Consider the following 18,777-nt stretch of genomic DNA (forward strand, 5'->3'; position numbering starts at 1 on the left):
TCGCGAAAAAAAGGATCACAAAGATTTGCATTAGGTACAATAGGAATGGGATTTAAAAATAAAAACACTTTCGTCTTTACTATTTTTGATTGCGAGCTTAGGACCATGCAATCTTGTCTCACATTTAACAAGCTGCGCAATCACACAAATCAATGACCTGGGTGGTGCAAACTCACTTCAAGTTCGAACCCGCGACCTTCAGGCTCGCTAGAGAGAAAGTCTCTCCTCTATCATTGAGGCAGCCAAATATTGTCGTCACTCGAACCCGGGTCACCCCCAACCTAAGGGACAGCAGCTACCTTCAACGCACTGGGTCACGTGAAATTTTAGAATGGAAAGGATTTGGGGCGAAAAGTAGATCAAAATCCGTTTCACCTTCAACCATGTCCTTCGTGTGCTTACCTTCTCCCACAGAGGATTCTAGCCTAGCTCTGCTTCACTCGGCCTCGAATCTGACCAACTTCGGCACGCTTTTAAATGGAATGAGGCCTTTGGCGTTGAGTTATTTTCTATGTGCACCTGGAGTATTTCGGCCGTTTTAGTTGGTATAAAAATTTCGGGAAGGTATTAAAAAATTCTGTTATCTCCATCTATTATTGACCATATCTAGAGGACTTGATGGTGGTTTTCTGACATCTGGAAGTAGCTAAGCATCACAAAAATCCAGAAAATTCACAAACAGCTATTCGTATATTCATTCTGCAAATGAGAAACCCTTTGAAAGCAAAATGAGGGAAGACAGTTTTAATTTATGGATACTATCAAGTGACCGTGATTTTTCCCTGTGCAGGCAGAATTCCCAAAAAAAGTTAGGTGATATTAATTAAGATATAAAAGAAGATTAGCTTTCCATACACATTCCTATTTTGAAATTCAGTTGGCGGGTGAACAAAGTCAATACCTTGAAACGTAGAAACCTGGATTGGGCGAACAACAGTGTGTATGCATTGAACATTTCTCGGGATTTGTACCGGGTAAGGTCCTCTATATCTCCTTCCAGCGTTTCGACATGCAACTCGCCCATCGTCTTCAGGGATTCAGGAATTCAATGGAAGTTCCAAAGAATCCATTGGATTCCTGAATGCCTGAAGACGATGAGCGAGTTGCTTGTCGAAACGTTGGATGTAAATATGCAGGACCTTATCCGGTGCATATTTTAGAGAAATCGTCACCGCTACTGTTCGCCGAGAAAGAACCAGACATTAGAACTGTATTTATGGAAAATATGGAATTGCCTTTTTATGACCACCATATTCGTCTTCTCTGCCCACATGGTTTCGCAGTAACAAGCTTTTTGGCAAGGCTTAACTCTAGCATCCTTGGTATAATCCGACCTTACGCCTTATTCCCATTCATTCCTCCCTCTCGTTGCTGTTCTTCCCATTCTCACTGGCTCCCACTGGCCGAAATCCCGAGAGACACTCACTAAACACTCATCCCTTCCCCTCCTCTCCAGCACTCACGTGACCCCTCCATCACTTTTCACCCACTCACCTCCTCTTCTCTCTCTCTCTCTCTCAAACCTCTAATTTTCCGCTTTACGTGGGTGGTCTCCGTTCATTACCCTCCACAGTTTCTTTCTCCTTCCCTCCCCTTCTCTTTGTTACTCGAACTGCTCTCTCCCTCTCGTCTGATGCGCCGTGGCAGTTTAATATCCGCTTCTTCTGGCCCTCTGATCATTTTCCTTTTGACGCTCTCTCTCCCCTTGAAATGCATCGGCGCACCAATGTTTTGAGGGTTACTGTTTGCTCAAGGCCGACTGCGGGTTCTGCCGATATCAGACTTGGTCAAGGACCGTGTGTGTAATTAGCGTTTCAATCTCTTTAATCAATCGGAAATTGCAGGCTGCGGCGCGGACTTTGAAAGTAACTCTGCTTGATGAAATTTACTCAGCCGCTTTAAAGTGTGCGACCAGGGGCAGTGCGAAGTGGAGTGGCTTCCTTCTTCTCAATTTGGCAGCAACGCTTTTTTCAGATCGCCATTTATTAACGAATTTCTGATAGCCTAGAACAGTGTATTTATCCGGTATTTTTAAAAAAGTATTTCATCGTAGTAAAAAGAATAATCTTCGTGTAGGATCGCAATGGCAATAGCAGTCCATTAGGTTACTGTTTACTCAATCAGGCAATAGCTAAGGATTTTTGTACAAATGTTTCCTTTGTATCCCAATCCACCTTTGAAATATACATGGAATATTTAGGTCATTAAATTGACTCATGAGAAATATGCTCATCCAGTATACTTATTACAGCACCTTAGGCTGAGTTTGGCAATCCGTTTTAAATGAATAAAATTTTTTAAATTAGATAATTATACAATGTATTCTTAAGAAAATGGTCATGGTAATTACCGTTAAAACTATGCCTGAGTAAATGTAAGCGTGGGTATGAAATATAAGGAAAAGTTGTGCCACTAAATTGAGTGAAATTCTTTACTGTTGAATCAACAAACTATTAAAAACGAGACATTTTGCCCTCTAATTTATAACTATCAGTACTCACAGAGGGATATTCACATGTTGACGTGACTTTGCTGGCGAAAAAGACTAAAATTGAAAGGAGGAAATGTCTCGCAAAGGAATTTTCCCCGAGAAATCTCCCTATTTAGGCAAATCCGCTGTTAGCGGTGGTAAGCGGCATTCATTCAAGGATCTTGCCTTATTTATGTGCCAGTGTATTCAATGTAATCCGCTGCCTCGATTCCAATAATACTCCCCCTCCGACCGTATTCTGTCTTTTTCTTCCAACGTCGTCACCACGCAGGGGGGTCCCCCGCATTAAACCCAGATCGCTGTCTCGACTTCTCCGTCGGTGACCTCGTAAATTGGGCGTTTGAGCTCTAATGCCAAATAATAACCGGAATGGAGTGTATTTCTTTCGAAGAAAAACATCGAAATAAAAACAACACTCCACACTCAAAGGGACACACAAAAAAAATAATTCCGCTTCACAAGAAAGGCAGTAGGGGTTGGGGGTTGAAGACCGTGGCAATTGGAATTGGCCGAGAAGCAGGTTGAGAGATAAGAGAGGAATAAGAGAGTAGGAGACGGAGAGGCGATAAGGAAACAAGGATGAATGGAAGGGGAAAAAGGAGGGAACAAAGGATTGCTACGGTCAGATAAGGGCGTACCTATAGGAAAAAAGAGAGGGAACGGGGAGAGAGAACACGGTCTTCGGAATGGACTAGTGTTTATTATGCTCCTCCAAGCAATTTCCCCGTAGAGCCATGAAAACTAAGTATTCCTAGGTCTAAGATAACCAAGATAAAAGTTCTCCTGGTTGACAGTATTGCACTGCCATAAAGGTTAATAATGGCGTGCTCGGCGATAAAATACGAAAATGAGACTTATAAATCGGTCGAAGCACGCCCCGAGCCCACTTTATGGCAATGTCATGGCCATGATTTGGCAGGCAATCTAAATGCGAAGTGTAGGTACCTCTCTGATCCTCGACTATATTGCCTATGAGCAACAAGGAAGTTAATTTTGAGCGTATTGCTATGCTTAAAGGCCTCGAGGAAACTGTGATAGATTTAACAAGAATAGTGCTCTTCTCACACTAACCTAATTTATCAACGGATATAGCTCATAGTTAAATGTGTTTGCACGCGACTGTGCTAAGTGGGAGTGTAGACTTCGCGATATTTTTATCATTTTTCTTTTGCGAAGAAATCAATAAAATAATTATGGAATTGGTGCCATATTACTTTAAAATTAGAGCCTAAGTACTCCGGTATTATCACTTTTTCCACGTTTCAGAAAAATATGATTATTTAATACAAAACATTTAAAAAATTTCAAAGTTTCATTGTTCGGATACAAATCTCTGTTTTACTTGCTGCCGTGTAAAACATTGCTCTCAAAAGTTGCTTACGATACATTTTTCTGATTTTTTTTTACCAATTTCATGTTACTCAGAATATCTGTGGTTGCCCCAGACGATAGCAAGACTCAGATTAGTTATTAGCTTAAAAACGTATTGGGAACAATATATGGAAATGAGATCATAAATTCAATAAGTTGTGAAGCGTGTGGAAAAATAGTGCTGCAAGTATCTTTTTTAACCTTTTTTTTACCTTGAGGTGCATGTAATGTACATGCCGAAATTTATATTTTTTTACTCTTAAATAAAGTGGCTCGTAAATCTATGTAACTTTTAAGGTGTGGATGTACTCATTCTGCGAAAACCCCTGGGTTTGGGTGGGTGCGTACTAAATATAAAGGTAATTTTTCTAAATAACTACAACTCCTGTTGTTATATTGGTATTATTGCGTAGGAATCTAATATAAAACCATATCAAGGAATAAAAAAAAACTGGGATTTAAAACCAATTTGTTTTTATAATAAGATAGTCGTACAAAAGCAATTAGCAGATAGATGGAAGAGGAATTTTAATCAAATGAAATGGCTCGGACGATGACCCAGTTCTGAGTCCCATGCTTTCCAAAAGTGAGGCAAATTTGCGTGTGGCTTGCGAACGTTCTTAATTAGTGCAAATATACCCGCGTTTGAGATGCGTGAGTGAAAATGTATGTGTACAAATAGGACTGCGGTGAGCTTTCGGAAATCGATTGGTTGATGGGAGAGAATAATTCTCTGAAGACTCACTCATCGAAATTTTTCCAGATCGACTAATTGGTCACATGCAAGGAACACATCGGAGGGGGGGGGGGCTGCAGTATTCAGTGAAATAACTTATAAAACCAATTTTACATGAGATAAGTAATCGTAAAACGTGATGCACGTACTAAAGTCGTGAATTTCCTGAGTGCATGCGCGAATTTATGAATGCAAGGTGAAAAATATCCTACGATTTCACCCTAAAATAACTGCAGTCTCGATTGAAAACATAACAAGAATTTTTTTTGCAATTTAGTTCCCTATGTGAAACGATTATTGAATGATTTCAGGCCAAATTGAGGAAAATATATGCGTTGGAGAGTAGCAAAATTTTGTTCCCCTTGTATAAAGGCTTTATGAAACTGATGAGTAGAAATATTGGTTGTAGACGCGTCATAAACAATAGCCCGGGAAGGATTTGGCATCTATGTTGCTTCTTACTGAATCTCGTGGCTATATTATACATCCTTAGGATCACTAGGAAAGGCTTCGCTCATTGCTTTATGGTTCAGTAGCACCAAGTTTGATACCCTCTATTAGTTTACCCCAACCCCAAGAATACAAGCCTGTAGGGCGCAAAGATATTTGAAAATTATTATAGGCCTGGATTAATTTAGCGTTCTTACGTACCTATATGCATATAAGAAGAAGTACTATAGAGTAACCCAAACGATTAAATTGGGACAGTGTTATTATTTGTCCATAATCCTCTCTTGTTTTGATCCTCTGCTTGAGGATATATTATGCCTCTCTGGCAACTATAACTGTTATTTCGTCACTTTTTTCATTCTTTATCCTCATGTCTTTGATTCGTGCTCGTATTCTCCTTCCGTTTTACATAAACATAGCCTCGTCGTAGAGTTATCTTCTATGCAATGTAACCACAAATTTTATCAGATCCACACTTTCATTTCCTCTTTGATTTTACTTTTCGTTAGCCCATATAATTTTCCAGCATAATTATACTTTTCTCCACATGATTCCTCTTCTGGTGATCAGTCCGAAGCCTTATTGGTTTCATTTATCATTCGACATCATTGAATCACTGTTTCCTCGCAGTTTTTGCAACTGATGCTTTTCATAATTTAGGTTATTCATTGAAGGCGTGTTCTTGTTCTCATTGAGAATAAACTGTGAATGGTAAACTTCCAAGCAATTTTATTTAAATACCGACCCGGTTTCGACACGCAGTGTCATTATAAAGGTGTCAAAACCGGGTCGGTATTTAAATTTAATTGTGTGGAAGTTTACCATTCATAGTTTATGCTCAGGGAGATCAAACATTTCAACAAGGTATCGCTGGGCACTTAATTGTGCTGTTCTTGTTCTGTTCATTTTTTCATTCACTTTTCCCTCTGGGAATTTCATTTTAAAAATTCCTCTTGTATTATTATGTTGCCAATTGAAATTGGAAATTTTCTCAGCAAAATTTTCCCCGAAGTCTATTTTCCCCATTGAAATTCTAAAATAAATTTTCATTTGACACGCTATCTTCTCCCCTGAATTTTTAACATAGTCAAAAACGTTATGTTTATAGTCAATTTGATCTATTATTTTCCTCATACTACTGGAGTCCATATTTGAGTGAAATTCACAGAAGGATCCATAATCATCAATCATCTTGGTGGATGTATGTTATTTCTAGTGTTTTTCATTCCGGTAAAAATAAATTTCGGACATTCGGATATTTGATCCGTGTGTGGGCGTTAAGGGAAATGTCAAACTTTGAGACGGAGGGAAGGAAGTAAACGCAGAGAATGGAGGAGAGGGAAAATGATGAGAGAACGAAATGAGGAAGGAGGTGGAGGGGGAAAGGGAAGGAGGAGGGGGGGGTAGAAGTGGAAACTTTTGGAATGGGAGGAAGGAAAGGAGGCGGAGGGGGGGAGGGTGAGGAAGGGCTGGCGGAGGAATGCAGATGCTATGCGGGCGAGGGTTGAGAGGTCGGATGTGGAGAATGCAAAACGACAAGTGGAGGAGTGGGGAGGGTCGCGTCTTGGGAATAAGGTTTGTAGGGCCATGGTAGGGTGCCCGGGGAAAGAGAGTAGGAGGCCACTCCAGCGATGCAATGCTACATGAAACCTACGTACAGTTTGTCTATAATACATACCTTTTTTACGCATTTTTTGTGGTCCATAACTTTTGTTTGGCATTTATGCCCGGTAGAAATTATATTCTATTCAAGAGCTCAGGTTTTCCTTAACTTTACGTTAAAGATTTTCACTAGTATTTTGTCTTGTGCTGGAGCTGGTGCTGGTGACACTGGAAGTTTTATTACGTTTTTGAACCGAATGGCATCTCATCGAAGGTTTACACTAACCATACGACTCAGATAATATCTGTAGCTGCTCTGTCAAAGTTTTGTTGATTAAATGGTAACTTCATATTACCGCAAAACTTTCTCTGGAGTAAAATATTTGCATTTTGAATTAATATTCAATGAAAATGTATGCATGTCAGTGTGTGAATTTTATTCATTAAAAGACATTTTCAGATTTTACGAATGTATAATATATGTCCATAAAGTATAGCCTAATGTACGAGGTAGTGTGTGAGTTTGCTATTGTGTTATGCCAAAATTGTACAAAATAGTTGCAGTTTTTACGCAAAAAATGCAAACGTCTTTGTATTTTATTATTGAGAAAAATATCACTGCAGGTTCATATTAGGCCTGAAAGAAAAAATAGATGGAAAAGTTGCCATTTTGTCTTGGTTATTTACCCTCGCGTGGCCCTTATCTCTCCATTCCCGTTTGGTATTTACTGTGTGTAACATCGCGCTTCTTAGCATTATCATGAGTGCTTTGGAATGTGGTTTATATTATTTTTTCATCGTTCAGTAGCATTAACCGAAAATGTAACTTGGTTTAAATTATACTCAGTTGCTATGGTTGTTGTATACTTATTAGAGATGGTTCCATTGTTGCATACGGCTTGTTTTCCGTAGATATTCTTCTATAAAAGAGAGACGAGGCATGTAATAAGTGCGAGTGAAAGTCTAAAAATATTTCCTCCCCAACATGTGGGTGTATTAATGTTTAAATGATAATTAAGAGAGCAATGGAGCAACGGCCATTGTTGGTACGCAATATCGACTAACAGACCTTCACGACCCTACCGCTTTAAGAACAATTTTGCTGCTCACCAGTTTTCGTCTACCGCCTGCCCCACTACTCTAAACTTGCTCAACCGTCCTGTCAACTTCTTTTTTGCTGTAGCCCGCCATCGAATCCCCGCACTCAGATATTATGCCCGTAACGCTATTCTTTCCTCCCTCAAGATCTCTAACATAACTAGCCGCCGTGTCTTATCTGATCTCATTTTTCAGCATGTTTAGCAGTTCTCTCCGGACAAACGAAATTCTCCCTCTTTTTCGTTTACATGTTCCTTCTCGCCCCTTGCGTAATAACTCTCTGCTTCTCATTCCGCGATTCCGTCTTTCCATCTCTCAACGCTCCCTGCTCCACCGAATCCTTATTTAACTCCATGGTTTCAAAAATCCCTTCCCTGGAACTCTTTTCCTCTGCCACTATTAACAAATCCTCCTTAAAATGCCATCTGAATAATTCACCATTGTCTAATCTATAGTTCCCCTTTTTATGCTTAAATTTTTTTTGTTAGTTTTTATTTCTTGTGTTATTTTTTGTTATCTTTCATCTATTATTTATTTAAGTAACAGCCTTTGTGCCGTTATTGGTGGTAAAATAAATAAATTAATTAATAAATTTTCTGAACATGCTGTTTCTATTAATGAATCATTCACTTTAAACAATAGGGTTTAGCGAAAATTACGCGACGTATTTTTTGAATTTCCCCCGTATTTAATTCCTGAAACTTCTTCAAATGGCAAGGGCCGTACATTTTCGTAGGCGGCCTAATTATATCAAATGAAGTTGTGGTACAGGGGAGCAAGATGTCGATTGCATTGATATTTCAATCACACGGCTGTACTAAAACTCAAACATTCTATAAAAAGTACGAGAAGAATTTTCATTGGTGTGTTCACATTCTTGCAGTTGAAGGGGGAATAAGGATAGGGAGGAGGGGGGAGACCTGGTTGGTGGGGGTGAGTCTCCCTCTTTGGCTTCTGGGCGAGAGTTATTATGTGATGCAAAAGAGGAGTTCGCGTGCTTTTAACAAGGGGTTGAAGGGAATTTGGGGTGAATTGTAGTAGTATTTGGGGTGGGGGAGGTTGTGGAGGTTGGGGGTAGGAACGCGGTGGTGGCGTACAGTGGCGTTGGCGATGACGGAACGGCCGCGCGAGATATCCCATGGAATTCCGGCTATTTATGGTCGTTTCTTCTTGCCCGCCACCACGCTGTCCCTCTTCTCCCCCCTTTCGCCTTCTACGCCAGCCTTCATGCATCAACTTAGTCTTGCTTTGCCGTCATTCCAACTCATTTTTCTCTCTCCATCACACAGGAGCCAACTTGGTGAATATTTCCCCGAGGATATGGCACTTCCCTTGCTGTGTACTGTTCGCACATTTTTATTGTCCTTTATTACCACGATAACGCCGTGGTCTTTAAAGTTATGGCTAGGAAGAATATATTGCCATATCATGTATCATGTGTATAAAAACCCTAAGTTTTGACTCCTTCGTAGCCACGCTTCCTATTTGACCTCGCTGATGACTGCCCATGTGAATTTGTATGGAATTTTGTGGACAAATTTTGTAGTTTCATTGTTTTTTCTATGCCCAAAACCCTTTGCAAAAAATTAATTTGTAATTTCAACTGGAAGTTTTGACTTAATTCATATCGAAATATTTAAAATTGAAACCCAGAAATGCGAAACCAATTGTTGCGTTTGGACCAACGTTATGAAGTCAGTCCCAAATATGAATTTGGTTTACATCAGAAAAGACAGAGTATTTTCTGGTGTACCTGCTGAATTTCATTAAAATTGCGCAATTTGATGTCTAAAATTATGTATTGTAACGGTTAGCCACCAACCATTTTATTTTATGTTGTATGCTTTGTTTTGAACTCGCGGGCTATCGAATCGGATGATTCGATAGCATGGCTGGTTTTCGCACGCCGCCGTCCCTAGGGACGGCATAAAAAGGTGCGGCGGGTGAGGACTCAGGACAGAAAAAGGAGTGCAACGATGTTGTAGTGAGTGGTGAGTGAAATAATTGAAACCAAGGAAAGGAAGTTCGACACCACGGAGCCATACGGACGCAGTAACGTCAAGGACAGAACGTAAAGTATCTGCACTCCATTCCCCCCCCCAGTGAAGACCCCCCTCCTCGTATACGGTGAACACTGTTCGTGTCTGGGAAAAGGGATTTTTTTTTAATTTCTCTTTGGTTGTTATAGCTTGGTCCTTTCATTGTTCAACAATTCTTTTTTGATGTTATAATAAATTGTCATTTCTGTATTGTAAGGTGGCTAACCGTCATTTCCATCCGAATCATCAGCGTATTTTACTCGTGGGCGAACCCCAACACCCATCTGGGATTTCAAAATTTTCCAATTTTTTTTATTTCTTGCAAATAACCACTTCCTTGGGACGTAGGCATCAGGGCAAGGGAGGACCCACTGAACGGGCTGGTTACAGTATAAAACACGAGACATGAATGATGGGAAAGTCTGAATATAATTTGTGATTTTAGAGACTCAGTTATCATGTTTTTTAAGCTCGGGAGTTGGATCGTAACCCATAGTAAGTCGGTGTAAAATTTCCCCTCTTGTCTTCCAGAATAAAAACAAAATCCAATGGATATTCAGGAGTTTTCCTTTACCAGCGAGAACAATATCACTGCACTGCAATAATGGATTTCGTCAGGGTAACAACGAAGCATTACCTAGTGTTTTCGTTGATACCAATAATTGACTTATGTGCTTCAAAAATTTCTCCGGTTTCATAATTAAGGTAATTTTTACTTGGTCGAAGTTCTTTCTTAAACCCGTAGCATAAGTTTGTATTCTATTCCGTATTTTCTTAGGCATTCCTATCAAAGTGAAGGGTTTCCCAGGGGCATGAAATGAGCACGTCACTGATATACTCCAGGGTCCGTTACGTGATGTAGGAATTATCTCGATTGAAAAAATATTTATTTCAAAACGAATGCAAGTTTAGTTTACCATTATCATGTTAACAAATGCTTTCTTTTTTATGTTTCATTATTTCTAATGTAAAAAGTGAAATTTCATCTCGTAAAGCTTTACATCATTACGTTTTGATATTATCTTTGGTACAAAAAACTTCTCACCAGGTGGCGTAACTTGTGATTATAGGGAGGTCATTATTGAAAGATGAGCATTATTAAGGCGTAATGACCAATATTTTGACCAATGCCTAATAACATTTTCATATTTAGAATAATTATTGCTGTCTCTAAAACTTGCCTGTTCTGTGTTATTTTTCGATGCATTATTTTCGAAAACATCTTTCTTTCCATCAAGAATTAGCATGATATAATGCTTCACAGGTATCCTTATTCACACGAGCAAAATTTACGTTAACACCTATTTATATTCCTTCTCAGGTGCCTCTCCCTTAACTGTAACCATAAGAAAATTTATCCCTTACTCTACTGTTAAGTATCCCTAGTCACTAAAAGGCCATGTTGTAAAACTAAATCGGATGTTTATCTAGCTTCATTCGGGTTTACATGAGAATCCGGCTTTTTTGTATATGTTTTAAGCTCGTCGGTCATTTTGTGCCAACGGGAAGTACTGTGTGAACGCAGCAATTTGGAAAAATCGTCTAAACTACTCACATCAACTCCCCATTTGATGTCGTTTCTTTCAGTGCAAAATAGATGGCATTCTTTTGCATTCCGCCTTTGGTCGGTCGCTGCGTCCACTAGAGGGAGCCGTGTGCCCTTTTCCTCTCAAAAGATTCCCTTTCATGAAAATCCTTGATTCTCATTCATCCCTCCTCTCCATGGCGACCTGCGCCCTCTCGTGCGGCCGCGCGCATTCATCGCTTGGTGACCGCGTCCCAATCTCTCTCTCCCTCCCGCTTTCTTCTTCCTTCCTTTTTCCACCCCTTGTAGACCACTCTCACACCTTTTGGGTCACCTTCTCCTTCCCGCCCACCCCTCCTCCACCCGCGCTGGTTACCCTCTTGTTGCACGGGATTGCTTCGTTCCCGGCCGCTTTAAAATTGAGGCGAGCAGAGTGCCTGGGATGTTGTGTTTGGCCGCGGAGTTGAGGGTGTGAAGCACGTAGTGCCTCGCCCTCCCGACACGCCTTTTTCTCTCCTAGGAGGGAACTCCTCTCTCCCCATATCACCCCCCCCCCCCACTTCTTCCTCATCAAGCTCCCCGACGCCGTCGTCTTGTTTTTGCACGGCGGCAGCGAGGGAGCCTTTTCATCCGACGGTACCACCGTCGTTTTCCGCCAACATTAGTGCCTCCCGTGCTGTTTGGTCATTCAGTCAAGACCTCCTCTCCGTCCAACGCACTCAACCAGCTATTTCGGAGGCCTCCATCCCAACCCGCGGAGTCCCTTAAAATGAAAACCCCTTTTAGTGCTGAGAGAGAGAGAGAGAGAGAGGGAGGGGCTTCAAATGATTTCCTCTCTTCGGTCCCCCGCAAATACCCTTTCCTTTCTCGACTACCTGCCCGACGCCCACCGCGCGAAAGCGCGAGAGTATAGTTTGAGACACCCACTCCTCCTCCTCTTCCTCCCGGCCACTCATCCGATGCCCCTGGTTTTTGTTCGTTCACTGTCGCTGATCCGCCTTTGCGCTCTCCCTATTCTTCGTTTTGCTTTCCCTTGCCGTCTCTTTTTTTCCTTTCTGCTTTTTCTTTTTAATCCCTTGAGGGTCCCACCCATAGATCTTTCATATAGGATATTCATTCATCTGTATTAAAGATCTATGGTCCCACCACGTTCCCTGGGTCACCACGGTGAATAGGAAATTGACGCGATTGCGATTATAATAATTCGTTCGCCTGTATCTAGCTATGGTAGTCATTCAGCCGCTTTTGGTAAAGTTTCACAGCTTGTTTCAATGATGATGTTACTGAATTTCGCTGGAAGAAGCGATTTTGTGGAAAAAACTTAAATTTTGACTGACTTTTTCGATTAAGATCCTCTATTCTGTCCTCGAAATATTGCTTATAATGACTCAACAAATTATTATATTTTTATGAAGGCTACGGTTAATTCCATTCCGAATGCAAATGTCAAGTATGTCGATGCTTTATTTGGCAGCCTTCTTTTCCAACTAGAAAGTTTCAACATTTATATTGTTTATATGACAAGAAGCTCAAGTGGAGAATGGAGAGTAAAGGGCCTTCATCCACTAATGACAAAAGCATTGCTGTATGGGAAGTGAAAAAGGTTGAGAGTGGGAACAATCAAATGAGTTATTTACTGAAGATTTCCAAGTAACCATTGGGGATATTTCAATATTATAATTATAGCTCTTATAAAATACTATAATTATTTTCGAGCAGAGTACTGTAATCATCGCCTAATCATTTCAAGGAATCAGAGATGTATACTGTTGTAATGAAAAAATGCAAACGCTTTGTATCATCTCAGTTTTTCAGTTAAGTATAGAGAAAATATTCGAAAGGTATATTTTTCTTTTAGTTGTAGTCATGAAAATTAACTTTTTCTCAAAAGTTGACTACAATTGCTTTGTGTTCACGGATTATCATTAATATTATTCTAAATTTTACGGCATTTTCTTATATTTTTAATGTTTTGTATATCTTTCCTATGCGAGTTATAAATTTTATACCACCATGCCAGTAACTAATATAATCTTCCGTGAGACTTTGTCCTAGGACTGTAAATGTATTTCTGTTCTCCTTCCTCTCACTTGCACGCTCCTAGCAGAGTTGAGCCCACTGTTTTGTTGGACGTTCCGTGGCAAATGCCGTCTGGCAGGAGAAGGAAAATTGTGTGCGATTCCGTGCTTGGCATTAACGGGGCACAAGGTAGTCGTTATGGGAGTTTGGTGGGACTGGCAGAGAATTGATTTAGTTTTCCCCGCGGTGGTGGTGGGGTGACGGTTAGGCATTAGTGGAGTCTTGGTAGTGGTGAAATTGGTAAGGCGGTGGAGCCATCGGGGACGGGGTTAGCAGCAGGTGAGTTAGTTGATGAGGCAGCGGGTAGCGATGCAAGCAGCCACTGTGCACTACTACGTGTGGCGGTCTCTTTGGGCGATCTGCCTTTGATTGAAGGGGAGACAGAGGCGCCGCCGACGGCTGCGGGGAAAAGCAGAATCGTGCATTGTCGCGCTCATCACGCGGCTCTCTCATCCGTGTTTGATCCCCTCGCGCCGCGGTTTTCGCCCGCGGAAAATCGTTTGCCACGCACACGCGTTTGCGTTTAGGCCAAAACAGAAGGGAGTCCCTCTCTCAGACTGGCGCTGGCCAGAGAGATCTCTCAAAGCACTTGTGCATATTCAAGGGGCGTTAGGCGGCTGATTGCAATCGGAAGGGGGCGTTGGGGGAAAAAAATAGGAGAGGAGGAGGGGTAGCGGTGCGTTGTGGTTGTTGAATCAATCATGAGGCATCGGTCAAAATGAAGCTCGCTTGAACCCAGTTCATTGCTACGATGAGTGCGTTCCGTGTAGAGATCAAGGATTCTGTCTCTACTGAGCATGCATTTTGCTTGATTTACAGAGAAATCCAGATTGACATTCTCGTAAGGGAGGGAGGTTTTATTATGTAGATTATATATAGATATATATGTATGTATGGATAATTTAGAATAAATGTATATCTGCTTGAGATAAGTGAGATATCACAGTTGATAGTAATCAAATATGAATGCAATTTAATATAGATGGGTCAGTAAAATTTGCATTGCCCATTTACCGACATAAACCTAATGGGTGAAAATATGTTTTCATACTTTTTCAGCAACTTTAAACAGTAATTCCGTCGGTGCTATTGAATTAGTTTAATGAATATTACAAGAATATAGGTGATTACTACGTTTCAATGCTTGAAGTCGGGTTTTGAGATGGATCGCGAAAATTATTTTGTCTTGTTTTGCATGGAAAATTACGATCCACGATTTATTAATCTTGGGTTTAAAAGGATTTAATGAATTAAAATGATATCTTTTTATAAAAAAATATAGTTTGATATAAAAATCATAGACAACGATCAAAAGAATCCCCTAATAAAATAACAGTAACGTATGTTGAATTTCGTGGCGGAATGTTGAATTGCAACGAAGAGTAAGCACTAATATAAAAAAGTATGCCGGTTTAATTTACCAGAAAATAGTTACTACAGGAAGTTGTCATATTTATTTGTAGTCTAGAGACGGTTTCTTCAATGGTATTCAACTCAACCATTGAGGAAATTTATAATTGGGAAAAAGGTTCAGAAGAAACCATTTTTTTGATCACCATAAACACATGTTTTGAAAATTCACGAAGACGAAGCTAGAAATTGTAATATATTTATTGCGAAATTTAAGTATCCGCAAAAGTATTTTATCGTGATTAATGTGAAAAAAAATGTTGCTCAGTTATACCTACTGGCTTACGAAGAAAATATTTGTGTTTAATTTTTAAATTTGCATGCTAAATCGTAACTATTTCCTTGTATTTCCCTCAATTATGGTATTCGTTCTAAAAAATTAGTCCCATTAACGAGACTACTTTAATGCATAAGCATTTTCCGAACAATACCTGTAAGCTGGGTATTGTTCATTGTAATATTTCTGCCTCATGCAGGATTATGTTAATAGTACAGTGCGCAAGCATCATATTCATTTTTTTCGGGAAGGATAAGTAGCATTAAGGTTTTAACGTTTAATATTTCAGGACCTTCTGAGTGCTGCTTTCGCTCATATTTTGAAGAAACTGAGATATTCTGGAAAGCCTGAGGAAATACTTCATAGGAGGCATGCTTATAAAAGACGTTTCGTATATTTTGAATTTTAGTTTTTGCGAGCTTACAATGGATTGTTTGCTTCCGTGCTCCTCCCGCGAAGAAGCCCATTTCCAGTCCTTGTCTTTGACGAAACGAGATCAGTGAGAATAACGTTAGACTCCGTGGAATCGGGAGCGGAAATAAATGTTTTTTTTTTCATCTCCCTTTTTCGAGAAACGCGTATTTAAGATTTCGGATGGTGGGGCTCGGAGTAATGCAAGAGAATTGAATTGAGTTGTAGGAGAGGTAAGCTAGTTTAAGGTGAATCGTTAGGAGAAGAGTGGAAGAGATGTATGACTTTCGAGACAACTGCGGAGCTTCCCAGCGCAAAGCCAACTCGTGTAGGGAAAGAGGATTCAAAACGAGGGAAAAGCTCCCAAAATGCGCGAGAAATTTAGCTGTTCGGGACGGCACCAACTTAAGATCGCTAATTCTCATAGAAAACCAATATTTTTCCTTATAATAAATTTTATTATTTTTATATTGAAATTTTTCCATAAGTCATTATTCAGCAAGGAATTACTGCAAAAAATACCATAAAATTCTCAATAATAAGCAATTCATCTATATATCTGTGGTTTTAGGCGCATTTTTAATGTAATTATTGTTAAAAATTATATTTGGCGAGTAGGAAGTAATTTTTTAAGATTATTTTTGTAATACTAATACTAAAAACCATCATCTTAATCAAATTTTTAATCATTAAGAATTTTATTTTCAAATGAAATATTTCAATTCTCTGCCTAATTTAGTTTTCGTCTTAGAAATATGCATAAGTTAATAGTGGTCTCTCTTCTGGAATATCTGGCAAAAAAGAGGCATGGAATTTTATCGTGACTGGAAAGCCATTGTATGTCAGTGACAGTAAACTTATAATAAGTAAAAGTAATATTTCATACTATGGTCAAATTATTTGCTGTTTGAGCCAATTAAATATTAAAATAGCAGAATAGAATAGGTATCTTGTAATAGGTATAGGTATTAATTTTTAACAAAACCGATTCGCATTTATAACTCCTATACAAATGAATATGGTTATACGCACGTACAATCAAACGGTCTGAAAAATTGCTGAAAGTCTTACATACATTCTTGGTGAATCCATGTGGAGAGACATGACTAATCGATAAAAAAATTACCTGTTATATTGGAATGATCATTTCCACAAAATAGGCCTTCCGTAACAGCGGCCAAACACAGTAAAGTATTATTGCCTACATCAGGGATAGGAAATTGGAGCGATATATCGAAGGTAATTTTCGAACCCTTCCTTAAAAACCGTAAGGCGTTCATGAGAAGGTTGAATAGAATCGCATTGTCATGGTCTTTTTCTTTTTGAATGCTTACCACATTTTAGGTAACCTTTTTATTCTTTCCGTACATGTGTTTTCTAATTTTATTTTATATTTTTACTCGTTAAAACAATTGACGTTGCCATACAACCAAATTTTCGGTTTGTTACAATGTTTTAAACTATAAAAATTACAAAATCTGGTAGGGTCAAAGAATTTTGTCATGATATTTCTGCGGCCTACCTGTGATCATTATATCACAGTTTTTGTGGGGTTATTATAGTTGACGTATTCTCATGGATGAAAAAGCTCAGCCCACGTCTCATAGTTATGACGATTTGTGTGAGTGGGGATATGAAGGTGGGCTCGGCCAAAGATAGAGGCGATGACGACAATAATGCAGACTTGGGAACATTCCTTACGTCACACTCATTCCGCAGCGAATTCAAAATAATGCGCGCGTCAGAACTGTAACTTTGAGATATATGCGAACGACGAAAACGTAAGGGTCGAGAAAGAAATCCTCATAATTGTGTCTCGACTACCCGCGACTGAGTAGGCGTATCTAATTTAAAAATATATGCAATCTCTCTGAAACGTAGCATATTTTTTCTCCTACAGGGGACATTCTTGTTAATGAGTTGCTGCTACAGTAGAAATTAAAAGCAAAAGTGAATCCGCTCAGTTACTGCTACTATTTTGAAGCTATAATTTACTAACTATAATTTTTGCAGCGGGAAAGTTACAGCAACAAAAACTATATTTTTTTAAACAGCAAGACTATTGTCCCAAGTTCCACATTATTTCACAAGCTTGGAAGTTTCATATCATAAATTACCTGAGAGTACAAGTTGATCAGCTCGAACATATTTTATCCTATTCTAGACAGACAATGGGTTCATGGGGTTTCTTGCGTAGCTAAAGATTAGCTACAGCTATTATTAAGCAGTCTTTAAAAAGTAGTGCAACAATCGGCGAACGTTGATTTCTTCGCTAACCTGATTTAGCGCTCGATATTAAGAACCAGAATAAACGCTCAGTTACGTTGTTAGTCGCACGCACATAATTTATAATGCATAATTTCCCATTCATGCAGTTAAAATCAGTGAATCAACATCTAAAAATAATGCTGTATTTAAGTTAACATTCTTTTGACTTTTTTAATTTGAAATAATTTTCTATACCTTTTTTACTTAATATTATGTGTGTGAAATCTTGAACATAGAATGAAAATTAGTCGTCTGATATGGTACACCTGGCAAATGCAGGCATGGTAGTGGATGTTATATGACCCGATGCTTCTTGTGACATCATTTTTGGCGACACAAAATGTAAAATAATGAAATGAGAGCATTAAAAATTTACTGAGAATTCTGTGTGTGCAAAAGCGTTTAAATCACTTTTCTTTTATTTCAGGATGAAGTTTATGGATACTCCGCACTCCAAGGAACCTCAACAGAACTGGTAAGAAACTTTTCCATTTTTCTCCACAATGCTTCTTCACCTGAATTGACGCAGCTTCAACTTTTCTAAATGTAAGCCCAAGTGAAACCCCCGGAATAGCTGTTTAAAGATTCAAAATCCTAAATCTCGTTGCAGAGTCGAATATAAAAACTGAGAAAAACCCATTGTGAAGCCACCGTTTAAGACAACATTTCCGTCAGGATATATGAAAAGAAAGAGCTTTAGAGCGAGGAATGTAGAGACAAGGATATTAAAAAATGAGTTCGCGAGTTTCGGGAGAGGCATGGAGGTAGTACGGGGAAGTTCACCTCACAGGCGCCACGTCCCCTGCGCCTCGCGCTGCTATTCAGCGCGCGGGGACTCAGGTGCTTTGCTGGAGTGGGAATAAAGGTAGAGGGGTAGCAGGAATGCAAAAAGAGCTTGCTAAACGGGACTGAGTATATTTTTTAGGGTCGTGAGAGGAAGGATAACGACCGCGTGGTGTGTTTGGATGTGCGCAGGGAGATACCACAAGGGTCAGTACTGGGTCTTCCAACATTGATGTG

The 18,777-nt window shown here is 39.5% G+C and overlaps 1 long non-coding RNA gene across 1 annotated transcript in view; it reads left to right on the top strand.

The window, feature by feature from the left end:
- Positions 1-18,232, top strand: part of LOC124153527 — a 142,219-nt gene extending 123,987 nt beyond the window's left edge. The window contains exon 3 of the long non-coding RNA XR_006863677.1: positions 18,185-18,232. This is a non-coding gene — a long non-coding RNA (uncharacterized LOC124153527). The remainder of the gene's footprint in view (positions 1-18,184) is intronic.
- Positions 18,233-18,777: the final 545 nt, after the last annotated feature.

This window comes from Ischnura elegans, chromosome 1, assembly GCF_921293095.1.
Source record: "Ischnura elegans chromosome 1, ioIscEleg1.1, whole genome shotgun sequence".
Classification (NCBI taxonomy): Eukaryota; Metazoa; Arthropoda; class Insecta; order Odonata; family Coenagrionidae; genus Ischnura; species Ischnura elegans.